General features: G+C 41.0%; 1 protein-coding gene across 10 annotated transcripts in view; it reads right to left on the bottom strand.

Annotated features, from left to right (window-relative positions):
* Positions 1-15,022, bottom strand: part of MITF (melanocyte inducing transcription factor) — a 227,183-nt gene that overhangs the window by 116,883 nt on the left and 95,278 nt on the right. The window lies entirely within an intron of this gene.

Genomic DNA, 15,022 nt, shown 5'->3' with positions numbered 1-15,022 from the left:
GATCATTGCAAGATAAATGCATCTTTCTGTAACGCAGTGAACATTTCTTTTATTAAGTGAAGAATTCAAAATCAAGTTCCAACATTCTGAAAGCCAACTCAGAAAACAGAAAGGGGTTCCTGCAGAAAGGCTAACTGCTTCAGCATGCTTTTGACAAGTTCCCAGCTAATTGTAATTTAATACAAACTTCCCCAGCACTTAGCCCTTACCAGGAAAGCAGCAATGCCTGAGCACACCCATTTCTCTACTGCCCGATACAGCCTAGAAAGGGTGTGAAGGAGAGCAGGGCATGCATCACTGGACACCTAGGCGGCACAATCTAACCCAAGCTAAGCATTTTAAGTGCCACTCATTTCAGAGAGAGAGAGAAAGGCTGCCCCACTGTAATACAGGTGAAACTCGGAAAATTAGAATATTGTGCAAAAGTCCATTAATTTCAGTAATGCAAATTAAAAGGTGAAACTGATATATGAGACAGACGCATTACATGCAAAGCGAGATAAGTCAAGCCTTAATTTGTTATAATTGTGATGATCATGGCGTACAGCTCATGAAAACCCCAAATCCACAATCTCAGAAAATTAGAATATTACATGGAACCAAGAAGACAAGGATTGAAGAATAGAACAATATCGGACCTCTGAAAAGTATACAGTGTACTGTGCTTGACTGGCCAGCAAACTCGCCTGACCTGACCCCATAGAGAATCTATGGGGCATTGCCAAGAGAAGGATGAGAGACATGAGACCAAACAATGCAGAATTGCTGAAGGCCGCTAATGAAGCATCCTGGTCTTCCATAACACCTCAGCAGTGCCACAGGCTGATAGCATCCATGCCACGCCGCATTGAGGCAGTAATTGCTGCAAAAGGGGCCCAAACCAAGTACTGAATACATATGCATGCTTATACTTTTCAGAGGTCCGATATTGTTCTATTCTTCAATCCTTGTCTTCTTGGTTCCATGTAATATTCTAATTTTCTGAGATTGTGGATTTGGGGTTTTCATGAGCTGTACGCCATGATCATCACAATTATAACAAATTAAGGCTTGACTTATCTCGCTTTGCATGTAATGCGTCTGTCTCATATATCAGTTTCACCTTTTAATTTGCATTACTGAAATTAATGGACTTTTGCACGATATTCTAATTTTCCGAGTTTCACCTGTAAATGGAATGAAGAAAGATGTTGAATTTTGGCTCGATTACAACCTGCTCTTATTTATTGTTATGCATTAGATACAAGCTAAAAACTCCGCACAGAAGCACTGCCAATGCTTGAAGAAACATACATCTAACATTTCCTGTTTGAACACTAAATTTGGGGTTCTAGCCTTATCCACCTATGGCTTCAAATGAGGAAAAGGATATGTGCATTCCCTAAAAAAAAAAAAAAACTACTAACACTACAACATAATTTTGAGGTATTTCCACCTCCCCCATTCCCACTGAAGATGTATGGATAGGGAGGGGTGTGTGTGTGTGTCTGTAAACAAGGAATTGGGAATTTGTTTCGAAAGCATTTCAGAGGAGAAAGACTGCCTGTGTGCACACCCTATTAGATTGCAGCCTGAAGTGAAGAGGGACGTGCTATTAACAACACTGCTACCTAGGAAGAATGGGGGGAAATGTGGCAGTAGAACGGCTCTCTAAACATTATAGCAGTGTGTGTGTGTGTGTGTGTGTGTGTGTGTGTGTGTGTGTGACACAGAGAGAGGGATGAGAAGGTAAGAATACATGTCACTGGAAAACCATGACCATAGCTCTCTCCATAGAAAAGCAGAATGTGATTCATACGCTGTACAGATGTTTCCGTAAATGCATCCTGATTATCCAGTTACAGTAATTTGCTGCACAGCAATGTGGCTTATGAGCACATGGTGCAAATGCTTGTCCAGAGTGATCCTGCAGCTCTGTATTGCAGAGGCCTCCACTCTGGGAGGGAACCTCTAAGGAGCATAGCCAGGGTGAGGCCAGCAGGTGCTATACCATCTAGTTCAAACCCACCTAAGCCTTTGCAAAATTTATTTTTAAAATTATGTTGCATGACAGCTTTCATGAAAACAAAGGTATTTCTATAATACAAAGATTTCTGTATTAAGCAAAATGAATTGGGATTGTGTGCTATTAGCATCCTTAATTCTTATGAAACAAGAATATGCTAGTTATTTCAAGATGTTGATCATTATTATCATTTTCTATTACATGCAGCTTTCAGGGCAAAACTACACATTACACATCAAGGCATCACTCATAGCTCAGCAATCAATACTGGAAAAGTTACTTCAGGGTGGGAAAAAGGAGAATCAACCAATTAATTAACCAATCAATTAACTTTTATCATTCCTAATCATCTTTTTTCACCAGCAGAAAAAGGTCCCATTGAGTTACTAGTACTTATAACATGTAGTTTAACTGTGAACCTTGCATATAATCATCCACAAATCTGTCTCCTTTACATTTTATTTAAATTTATGTATTTATTCATTCAGTTTCTATACCACCTGATATAGAAATCTCCAGGTGGTGTACAAATTAGAACACAACAAAATAAAAAATAGCTAACATTCATAAAACAGATAAAATCTCAATAAACACAGATTAAAATTTAATATAAGATGTGTGTTTAAAGAAAATGTTATTATAACCACATAAAAGCTTCTGAACTTAAAAGAAATACTAACTGACGTACAGTGCAAAGAGTATGTCAGCTTAGTAACAAAGAACCTGTCAATGTAAGTTGTGCCAATGCAAAATTTGCACAAATTAATTCATTATTTCCAGTGGCCTCATACTTGTGTAATACAACCTGCACAACTTACACCAATTGTGCAACTACGGTATTACTAGGTCAGCATACTCTGGCACAGCATATCAGTCACTGTTCTTATTCAGATTGTGTGTTTCTGATGACAATCATCCATAAAGACAAAGAATACGTTTTGTATTAGGGTTATACACATTGATTATTGAGTTGATTGAGTTGATTATGAGAAAATGGCTTATCTCTCATTCTTTCACTCTCCCACATACCTGGAAACGTGGCTGTTCTACCTAGTGAAAAAGGCTGGCTTTGACCCCTCCCCAATTAATCTGGATCTAATCCAGTCCTTAATCATACACTCAAAATTCACTGTGCTCAACCCAGGAGTTTGTTTTCAGCTAGGCAGAGTTCTAGAATATTCTAGAATATCTAGAATACCAATATCTAGATACCAAACTCTTCCGGGTAGTGAAATCCAAAACGGATTGTGAGCAGCTCCAAAAGGATCTCTCCAAACTGGGGGATTGGGCGACAAAACGGCAAATGAGGTTCAATGTTAGCAAGTGTAAAGTGATGCACATTGGGACGAAAAACCCCAACTTCAAGTATACGCTGATGGGATCCGAGCTGTCGGTGACGGACCAGGAGAGGGATCTTGGGGTCGTGGTGGACAGCTCGTTGAAAGTGTCGACTCAATGTGCGGCAGCTGTGAAAAAAGCCAATTCCATGCTAGGGATCATTAGGAAGGGGATTGAAAATAAAACTGATAATATTATAATGACCTTATACAAAACTATGGTGCAACCACACTTGGAGTACTGCGTACAATTCTGGTCACCACATCTTAAAAAGGACATTGTTGAACTGGAGAAGGTACAGAAGAGGGCAACCAAGATGACCAGGGGCCTAGAGCACCTTTCTTATGAGGCAAGTCTACAACACCTGGGGCTTTTAGTTTAGAAAAAAGATGACTGCGGGGTGACATGATAGAGGTCTATAAAATCATGCATGGCATGGAGAAAGTGGAGAGAGAGAAATTCTTTTCCCTCTCACACAACACTAGAATCAGGGGTCACTCCATGAAATTGATTGCCAGGAGGTCTAGGACCAACAAACGGAAGTACTTTTTCACACAACGTGTGATCCACTTGTGGGACTCTCTGCCACAGGATGTGGTGACAGCCAACAACCTGGATGGCTTTAAGAGGGGTCTGGATGACTTCATGGAGGAGAGGTCTATCAATGGCTACTAGTCGGAGGGCTGTGGGCCACCTCCAGCCTCAAAGGCAGAATGCCTCTGAGTACCAGTTGCAGGGGAGTAATGGCAGGAGAGAGGGCACGCCCTCAACTCCTGTCTGTGGCTTCCAGCGGCATCTGGTGGGCCACTGTGCAAAACAGGATGCTGGACTAGATGGGCCTTATCCAGCAGGGCTGTTATGTTCCTCTGAGCTTGTACAGTGTGCCTTTTTTCATTATAAAGGAACCACAGTACATACGTACACACACACAGCTTCCAGACATAGCTTCAACAAGTGCTAGAGTTTCAGCCCTCCCTCCACTTTTTTTAAAGTCAGTAAGCTCTGAGCAAAAGCCCAGGGTACAACCAGTTCACTGTCTCCTGATAAAGGTTGGTCTAAACTGGTTTAGAAGAACAAGATGTTCTGATGCTTTTCACATTTAACCCAATTAGTGTGCATGAGATCAAATGGGGAAAGCTAAAAGGGAAGGGTGATTTTTTTAAAACTTAATTTAAAAAAAAAAACTAACAGCGTTGACATTATTGAATAAGTTGACAAAACACAAAAGTATATCCCAAAGCTATAGAGGGGAGGGCAAATGATAACCTTAAAGCTCAGCAGACTAGGAGTTACTTCAAAACTACTAGGTAGAATTTTAATAGTAAATTCGACCTAGAATTAAACATGATGCAGATGTTCCTCTAAACAATCCTGGGATTGTAGTTTGATGAGGCTGCTCAGGATTTTCTGTTCTAGATCTCTAGACCTTACAGATCCCAGGGTCTCATGAGGACAGAGAATGGCCATTAAAATTAGTTCAAGTCTGCAGTATAGCTATGTTCTTAGATTCCTATCAAGGCTACGCAGGATCAATTTGAAGCGTCAGTCATAAGCACAAACTGATTTTGCACTTAACTCACAAAAGGGAGATCTGCAGTATAATCAGTTTCTGCTTCAAGACAACGAAAGCAAGCATGTGAATTAGCCCTTTGTGTACTGCAAATTAAAAAAATACCATATCTCAAGATCAAAATATGTCACTTCACCTTGGCCTGAATGAAGTTCTGAAAAGATCTGCTTTGCATTAAACTTCTCAAGGAGCCATATTAAAGAGTCATCTGTAATTTCTATCCTGCCTTTTCTCATTGTGAGCACTTGGTAGCTAACAAAGAACATTAGAAACATCAAAATACGACGTGTATCTTAAGATAAAATTAGAAGCAGTAGGGGAGAAAGGATAAAATAAACACATTAAAAAGCCTTCCAGAAAAGAAAAGTTTTGAACTGACTTTAAAAAAAAAAAGAAGAAGATGGAGCCTACCATCTCTCTTTGGGAAGAAAGTTCCCCAACTCTGTCAAATTCCCAGATTTGTGTGCCTGATTCTGAGCACATCATTATTCAGCTCTGCATCCCCTTGCTTTAAAAAAATTGTTCTCATCTCATGCTTCTACTTTACCAAACTCAGAGTAGGTTTTTTGCCACCAAATTTAAAATCTTATTATTTCAAATGTATAAGTATTACATTTCCTCTTAAACTGCCAATAATATAAAGTGAGACACAAAACACATACACAATTAAAAAGAAGAAGAAAAGATATCTAACTAAACACACCAGCAAAGGTGTGTGGCAGGGAGAGCAGTTGAAAACTGGCTCAGAGCACCTGAGCCAAAAGCAATACATATATTAGCGATGCGGAAAAACATTAATACACAGACACACATGTACAAGCAAAAGCAGTGGCCATGCTCCTGCTTCACTAATAAGTAGTAATACACATGTAACAGCTGGTGCTGCTGGAGTTGTATGTGCATACACATATATGCACACCAAAGACACACATCCAGCCATTTCAGTGACTAAGACTCTATTTCTTTTGGCTCTATTTTTAATGGTATTGCACATATGCACATGCATCAGCTTGGCACGTATAACTTGATCCTCTCTCTCTCTCTCTCTCTCTCTCTCTCTCTCTCTCTCTCTCTCACACACACACACACACACACACACACACACACACACAGCGCGCGCGCAAAAGCACAGTATAGGCCCAGGGATTCACTTTTTTTTATTCATCTCTCAGAAATGAGAACCTCCTTTAAAAAAAAGAGAGATACATTCAACAACAATAGAAAGTCCCTTTCCTTTTGTAATTCTAGTGAAAAAAACCCATTCATTCTTATTGCCTGTTGTCATAGCAGTCAAGTTAAGCAACTTGACTGACAGCAGTTAAGTTAAGCAACTTGACTGCATCAGAGCCTCAGAGCTTTCAGACCTGTAAAAATCCCCTTCGCCCCCTCCAGCATGACTAACAGAAGCATCTCAGCTGTCCGTTTAAAACTGAAGTTGCTATCTAGCATTAGCTATTGTGGTGACACTTCTGGAACATACGAGGCATCACCTCCACCCAGAGATCTGCTGTACGCATCAGCAGTCTCGGTGCACATCCCAGGGCATGCATACCCACAGGGGGTGCCCCATTCACCTCTGTAGCTGTGGAGTTGACAACTATTTGAAACTGAGAAGATAGTTCAAGCCCTTTGAAAAGGACGTGATAAAATGGACGTCAACCTGCAAGTACAGAGGTGTTATGTTTTGATCCAATTTATGCCAAAAATTGCTTCACTCTTCCAGTCTTGGTAGTTTGGGGCTCTGTATGCTGATCTGTTCCACTGTCACTCTCCAGTAATCTTCTCCTACCTACAGAAATAAAGCCATTCCTCTGGCTACCACATCACAAATGCTGGATACTAAATACAGTATGCAAATTGAATAAGTTGTGCCCTCTAGGCAAAAGTAAATACATATTGTTTTATGGTATTTTTGGACCAGGATTTGCATTTTTGTTGGAATCACCTTGGCTGTTCAAAGCAGAACAGGATACTTAATAAACTATTGATGGTAGCCAACCGGTCAAGAATGTATAAAATGGAATTATACATGAAAAAGTTACTAGATCATAAACAATCTGCTGTGATAAGCCTTTTTAAGTGATCAGTATTGTAAAAGCACACTTTTACAACACAAATTCAATATAGTGTCATTTAAAACAAAACGCCATTGCACTCTGGTATATCCAAGGCTGATTCACTATCTATGCAGTTTATTAGTCACACTATCTTTACAAGACAACTGTGGGTTTGTGTCTAAAAATGAAATATTCAGCAGTATGAATGCTCCCAGAAGAAATGCAACTCAAAATAAAACAGTGGAAAAGGAACGTTCTGCTCACCAGCTATATCAGCGTTCTCTCACGTATAGGACAGCCAGTACTGGTTTGCATTTTAACTGCAGTTAACATGCCTGCTATTTTTATCATTAAAATGGTAATATATCTAATTATGGTTGGTGGACACTGCACTTACTCTACAGCATGTCTGCAAAGCATGTGAATCACAGCCATGTGCTGTGGCCTAAAGCAACAGTAGGACATGTACAGAGCCACTAGTTAATTGCCATACATGGGATGCATTCAGCAAGCTGTAGGGCCTGCTCTATCATGTTCTCCATTCTTCTTCAATATTGTTACCATCCAAGGAAAAAAGAGAATTTTTTTTAAAAACCTAGATGCTTAGCAAAACCAGTAATACCTTCTAATCCTCTAGCATCTTTTTTCACTTTCCATTTTCAAACAATGTTGCAAACATGAAGGACACTTTTTAAAATGCTTCCAGGCTTTTGCTCAGACTAAGAGGATGGCAACAAATATTTTCAAGGAGAGGGTCACAAGCAGCCTTAAAGTGGCATGCTGCTTTAGGAAGGGGCGTTTTACCATGGTTGTTGTGCGATGGGGCAAGGCACTTTTGTGAATCTTAGACTAAATAAATAAATCCTATTAAATATAGCTACAGATCTGCCTATTCACACACTATGTTCAGTGAGTGTACAGCAGTAAATATGATCTCATTTTCTAGAGGCCCAGTTCCCTATGCTGATTTTTTAAATCAACTGACATTCACAAACAAACATGTATTGGGACTCAAGCTTTTTCAGTCATTCTTGTGTTTGGGTGCAGTGTACACAAGCACACAGGGAACGAGAGTTACAGCAGTGCCACTCCCCAGGCCAGTAACCCAGAAACCCTGCCCCCAGCTCTCCCCAAGTATAGCATTTGTCTCCAAAGGGTGTTGCTAAAGAACACACCAGCGCAGAGTGGGGTAAAGCTGACACACTCCATTCTCCTAGAGCCAGTACAACAGCTGAACATACAACTGACACGGTGCAGTATAAGGTGTGAAGAGCCCTACCACAATTCAATGCATTTCCTTTTCTTATTGTTAAGTCTAAATTGGAATCTCATTTCTCTCCTCCATTCAGTATACACTCCTGATTTCACAGTTCTGGTAACTATAAGCTTTATTTTGATAAAGTTAAATAGATGCCCACTGGGCCAGTTCCAGGTTTCAGATGCCTTTGGCAAACTGCCTGCTTCAAAGGTGATTACCAGCAGTTTGTATTTTGCCTATAAACCTATCAGTAGCCAATAAAATGATTTTAGAACAGGACTAATGTGGTATCTCCAAGTTATCCCAGATACCAAACTGGCCGCCAAATCTTGCACTAACTGGAGCTTCCAGCCTATTTTCAAAAGCAGCCCCACACAAACCTCATTGCAGTAGTCAAGCCTCAAGGTTACCAGCATGTGAACAACCATTTCTGTTTACACAGTACGACACTTTTCTTCATTTGTCCTTGTAACAATCCTGTGAGACAGGCCAGCAGTGATTCCAATTTTAAATCTGGGAAAGATGCTAATGACACTAGCTGCAAACCAAAAGGTTTGAAAATGAAGGCATGCTGCTTGCTATGGAAAAAGGAAAGTCATACACATCCTCAACAATGTGGTCATGGTTCTGCTGAGAGGAGAGCAGCACGGGACACATGCGATGTCCTAGGAAGTGAGTCCTAAATGCACATGTGTGGAATTTAACATTTAGTGCTCTGGTTTGTACTCCGTAATCTCATAAGACAAGACCTGCTGGATCAGGCCCAAGGCCTATCTAGTCCAGCATCCTGTCTCACACAGTGGGCCACCAGATGCCTCCGAGAAGCCCACAGGCAAGAGGTAAGCACATGCCCTCTCTCTTGCTGTTGCTCCCTTGCAACTGGTATTTGGAGGCATTGTGTCTCTGAGGCTGGAGGTGGCCTATAGCCACCAGACCTAGTAGCCATTGATAGACATGATCTCCATTAATTTGTCTAAGCCCCTTTTAAAGCCATCCAACCTAGTGGCCATCACCACACCGCATGGCAGAGAATTCCATAGCTTAACTATGTGCAGTGTAAAAAAGTACTTCCTTTTGTTGGTCCTAAGTTCCCTTGCCTTCAGTTTCATGAGATGGCTCCTGGTTCTAGAGTTGTGAAAGAGGGAGACAAATTTCTCTCTCTCTCTACTCTGTCCACTCCATGCATAATTTTATACACCTCTATCATGTCTGTTTCCCAGGAAACTGGTTGAAGGACAGGCAAGTTTCCTGTCCATCAACCAGTTACCAGTTCACACATGAACCTGTCCCCTTATCCCACAACTGCTAAATTTACTCGAGAGCCTTTGGTGGAAAACTTTGTCAAAAGCTTTTTGGAAGTATGCTATGTCAACTAGATCACCTTTATCCACTGCTGATAGTTTCAAAGAACTCCAAAAGGTTTATGAGGCAAGTCTTGCCCTTGGCAGAAGCCATGCTGGTTCTCCTTCAGCAGGGCCTGTTCAGCAGGTTTAAAAATGTTATCCTTGTAGTATGCTTTCTATCACTTTATCCAGGCACAGAAGTTAAGATAACTAGCCTGTACTTTCCGAGATCACCCCTGGATCCCTTTTTGAACATCAGAGTTACATTAGCTGCTTTCCAGTTCTCTGGTACAGTGCGTGAATGTAGGGACAAGTTACATATTTTTGCTAGGAGATCAGCAATTTCACATTTGAGTTCCTTCAGAACTCTTGGGTGGATACCATCTGGCCCTGGCGATTTGTTAATTTTTATTTTTCAAGACAGTTTAGCACATCCTCTCATCACCTCAAATTGGTCCAATTCTTCAGCCTCCAAGCCTGAGAAGCTCAGTTCTGGAGAGAGTATATGGTCAGTAATCTCCACCCAGAAGACAGACGCAAAGAACACATTCAGCTTCTCTGCAATCTCCTTATCCTCTTTAATAAAACTTTCACATCCTCATAATCCAAGGGGCTAACTGCCTCCCTGGCAGGTTTTCTGCTTCTGATATGTTTAAAGAAGTTAATGTTATCCCCCTTGACACTCCTAGCTATATGCTCCTCAAACCCTTTTTTATCCCTTATTTTCTCCTTGCATTATTTTAGATTCGAAGATTAGAATCGTTCAGACAATGGCTTTCCCCATAATACTATGGATGCGAAAGCTGGACTTTGAAGAAGCAAGATAGAAAAAGCATTGATGCTTTTGAATGTTGGTGCTGGAGAAGGCTTTTGAGGATACCATGGACAGTCAGGAAAACAAACAAATGGATCATAGAACAAATCAATCCAGAATTTTCACTTGAGGCACAAATGACCAGGCTCAAACTAGCATACTTCAGACACATTATGCAAAGATCCAGCCCCCTTGAGAAATCCATAATGCTGGGGAAAGTGGAAGGAAAGAGAAGAGGACGACCAGCAGCAAGGTGGATGGACTCGATTACAACAGCAATGAACACACCACTGAGAGACCTTAAAGGCCAGGTTGAAGGCAGATCATCCTGGAGAGAATCTATCTATGTGGTCACTAAGAGTCAACACTGACTTGACAGCACTTAATCAACCAATCAATCAATCAATCATTTTTTTGCCAGAGTATATGTTTCTTTCTGTTCTCTTCCTTTGGGCTGTACTTCCATTTTCTAAAGGAAGTCTTTTTCCCTTTTATAGCTTCCCTGACTACTTGTTAGCCATGCTGGCATTCTCCTGAACTTGGTGGTACCTTTCCTGTCCTTCTTGGTATACATCCAACTGAGCTTCTATTATTGTGGTTCTGAATAAATGCCATGCTTTCTAAAATGATTTGACCCTCCTGACTGTCTCTTTCAGCTTCCTTTTTACCAGCCCCCTCATTTTTGAGAAGTCTCCTTTTCTGAAGTCCACCGCATCTGTGTTGCTTCCTTGGCAATGCTCTATTTGCATATAAGCTGATTTGGATCACACTATCGTCACTTTCTCCAATGGTTCTACAACTCTGACATCTCGCACCAGGTCATGGACACCACTCAGGGTTAAGTCCCAGGTCTCTTTTTCTCTGGATAGTTTCATGACCAACTGTTCTAAGGAGCAGTCATTTAGTATGTCTAGAAATTTCATCTATGATCAGTGTTAGCTGGGGATTTTTTTAACCCAAGTATAGCACAGTTTACTGCTGTACATTTATCAACGTGAAGCACCATGGTTCTCTCTGTTCATCATTTCATCCTTTACTTATAGTGTTGTGTTAGTACAAAGACTTCCTTGTCTTTACAGTGAAAAAGGATTTCTAAAAATACTGTGAAAGGGTATACCGAGGTCACTTGCCCTGGAAAGACTCTGGGTCACGTTGATGTCTGTACAATAGCTCGACCTCTGAATTGAAACATCCTGTCATCTTTATGTTTAGTTGCAACCAAGAGCAGCTTTCATAGCCTATATTTTTCAGGAAATAATTTCAGTGGCTGCATGGTCAAAACTCTTCTCAGAGAACAATTGTGGAAGATCACCTTTAAAGCCCTAAATAGTTGGACCCAGGTTACCTAAGTGGACGCCTTCTTCTATACAATCCCCACCACTCAGTGAGGCCATCAGGGAGTTGCTGCCAGCTTGCCTGGTAATGACTCAGGTTTGGGCCTTCTCTGCAGCTGCCCCCAAGCTCTGGAACATCCTCCTGAGATTTGAAGTCTAACACCCTTGGTGATCTTTTAAAAGACTATGAGAATGCATCTTTTTGTACAAGCTTTTAGTTTAGAATTTTTTTACTTGTTTACTTATTTTACTTGTTTTTAACTTCTTTTTAACTGCCTCAAGATTTGATGAGAGCTGATATATAGTGCGTCTGAATCATGGGCAAATCCCTTTAAAAATGAGGGCTTACACAGCCCCTTTAAAGTGGAAGAGAACAGATCCATACCTGGTCCCCCTCCACTCGCCACCATTGCTGTAATCCTGGCACTCCCCCCAGCTATCCCCACGCACCGGCAGGGCATCTCCCAGCTGCCCCTGCATGACACCACCACATACATAGCCTCCGCACATGCAATGTCTCATGTGAAACATTTATCTACCAATTTTGTAGGTCTAATATAGAGACACAAAGCATTCATTCATTCATGGTACTTTCTCTCTCAACACATCCATCTACGTCATGAGGAAAGTGTAACTCACAACAGCTATGTCAGTGTCTTTTGTTTTGCACATGCACACTGGAAGCCCAAATACACACACTCCAGCTACTCAAGGGGGGAAAGAATCTCATACAATCATCATGGGAGACACTCTTCTTGAAAACTAGTATCAGTGTTACACAGATGCTTGTCATGTACACTTGATCTTGCCGGAAGATGTAACATGTGAAGTAGGGCCAAGGTGGGCTGTTGGGAAGAAGGGGATTAGACCACTTTGGTTTCTATATTGGAATAAAGGATTAGGTTTCAAAATCTATGCCTTTGCAAACCTTGTTAAAATAGCACTTCCCTTTTACACCATGAACTGTTCGCACCCTCCACCCCCACTCTGACTCAGACTTTGACTGTAGTTTCTGAGGCTTTCACAAAATAAAGACACACCCCCTCCGCAAAAAAAAAAATGCTACAGAAACATTATATAGGGCATAGTGGCACATTTGGAGAATTGCAGAATAATAAGCAGCTGTTAAAAAAGGAAATAAGTTGTGCTTCTGAAAGTCCGCTGTTGTGGGTGCCTTTTACATTGTTACCCTAAGTGACAGAGAAAGAATGAGGCTGTTCTCACACACAGCCTAACCCAGGCTAGGGAAGCCCAGCCTGGGTTTGGCTACAAGTGAGAATCGCCGGGATCGGGCTCGATCCCAATGTGGCAGTGCCACCTATCCCCGCTTTGGAATTCGGCTCTTAGGGTTAAGGGCTTGAGCGAAGGATCATTAGAAAGGAGATTGAAAATAGAACTACTAAAGTGCCCTTATACAAAACTATTGTGCGGCAACACTTGGAATACTGCGTACAATTCTGATCACCACATCTAAAGAAGGACATTGTAGAACTGGAAAAGGTGCAGAAGAGGGCAACCAAGATGATCAAGGGCCTAGAGCACCTTCCTTATGAGGCAAGGCTACAACACCTGGGACTTTTTAGTTTAGAAAAAAAGACAAGTGTGAGGTGATATGATAGAAGTCTATAAAATCATGCATGGTGTGGAGAAAGTGAATAGAGAGAAATTTTTCTCCCCTTCACCTAACCCTAGAACCAGGGGTCATCCCATGAAATTTATTGCCAGGAAATTTAGGACCAACAAATGGAAGTACATTTTCACACAACGCATTGTTGAAATATGTTAATCTTGTTATTGGTTGTTTTTAAAGCACCCTGTAAAGCACCCAGAGAACTTGCGCTTTGGGAAGTATAGAAATGTGCTAAATAAATAATCAACTTGTGGAATTCTCTGCCACAAGATGTGGTGACAGCCAACAACCTGGATTGCTTTAAGAGGGGTTTTGGAGAATAGGTCTATCAATGGCTACTAGCCTGAGGGCTAAAGGCTACCTCCAGTCTCAGAGGCAGGATGCCTTTGAGTACCAGTTGCAGAGGAGTAACAGCAGGAGAGAGGGCATGCCCTCAATTCCTGCCTGAAGGCTCCCAGTGGCATCTGGTGGCCCACAGTGTGAAATAGGATGCTGCACTAGATGGGCCTCGGGCCTGATCCAGCAGGGCTGTTCTTATAGATTGAGGTTTTGGGGGTTTTCCAGAAGAAGACAGACATTTACCTTTTTTCCTTCAATTTATTCATTCACTCACAGAGTTTTTATCTGAGTTTTATATTCTAGTTTGTGAATAAAGATCAAACACAAGTCCCATCATCATAAAAACCACAGAGCCATGGTTTAAAAAAAACAAGGATGACAATGACAAATGAGCAAAGAAGGTTAAAGGGCAGGAGGCACTGGTCCTGACAGGCTTTAGGCTGCATTCCCAATCCAAACTAATGGTAATTTGTTGGTCATGTGAGCCAGGCCACTGTTTTAGACACTTGTTTTATCTGATTCCATTTTGCCTTTGTCAGCTATATTTGTGTACACTGTAGTTTTACAGTATAAGTGACCTTACTACTAGCTACTAAAGATTTTTTAAAGTTTGCATGGTATCTGGTATTATGCATTTCACTTTTGCTGTTATTGCCCTTGCTGATATAATTATTTAATGTTAGGAGTGATGTTTTATCTTTAATTATTAATTGGTAATAGTTTGTTCGTTCTATTCTATATGAGATTATTACTGAATTAGTTTGATAAGTTTACTTACATGGCTTTAGTTATGTCTCCTATTATAATTTATTTTGATGGAAGTATCACAGTGCAATTTTGTAACATTATTCTTACTTTGCAATTTCTATTGGCAGTAAATGTCTGAGTATTGCAATATAGATAGTTTTTAAAAAAATTAAAAAAAACCTATTAAAAAGAAGGGGGGGCTCCTTTCCCGAAGGGGCTCACGATCTATAGAGAAATTTGAGAAAACTCTCTTAAATTTAACTGGAAAAAACCACATTAATCAGAATAGGGACAACTGCTATCCCTCTATTACATATTAAAAGTAAAGGTAAAGTGTGCCGTTGAGTCAGTGTCAACTCCTGGCAACCACAGAGCCCTGTGGTTGTCTTTGGTAGAATACAGGAGAAGTTTACCATTTCGCTCACAATTTAAAATCAGTTGAAGGGTTGGAACACATAGTGACCAAGAAAATTGCTAAGGAGGTAACGCTGGGCCAGGTCTTAGGGCCTTTCGCCCAGCTCCCTCTGCCAAACCTGAGGGTGTCCCCATTGGGCGTAGTTCCCAAGAAGGCTCCCGGGGAATATAGA

Source organism: Hemicordylus capensis, chromosome 2 (genome assembly GCF_027244095.1).
Source record: "Hemicordylus capensis ecotype Gifberg chromosome 2, rHemCap1.1.pri, whole genome shotgun sequence".
NCBI classification, from domain to species: domain Eukaryota; kingdom Metazoa; phylum Chordata; class Lepidosauria; order Squamata; family Cordylidae; genus Hemicordylus; species Hemicordylus capensis.
This window is presented reverse-complemented; position numbering and strand designations above follow the sequence as displayed.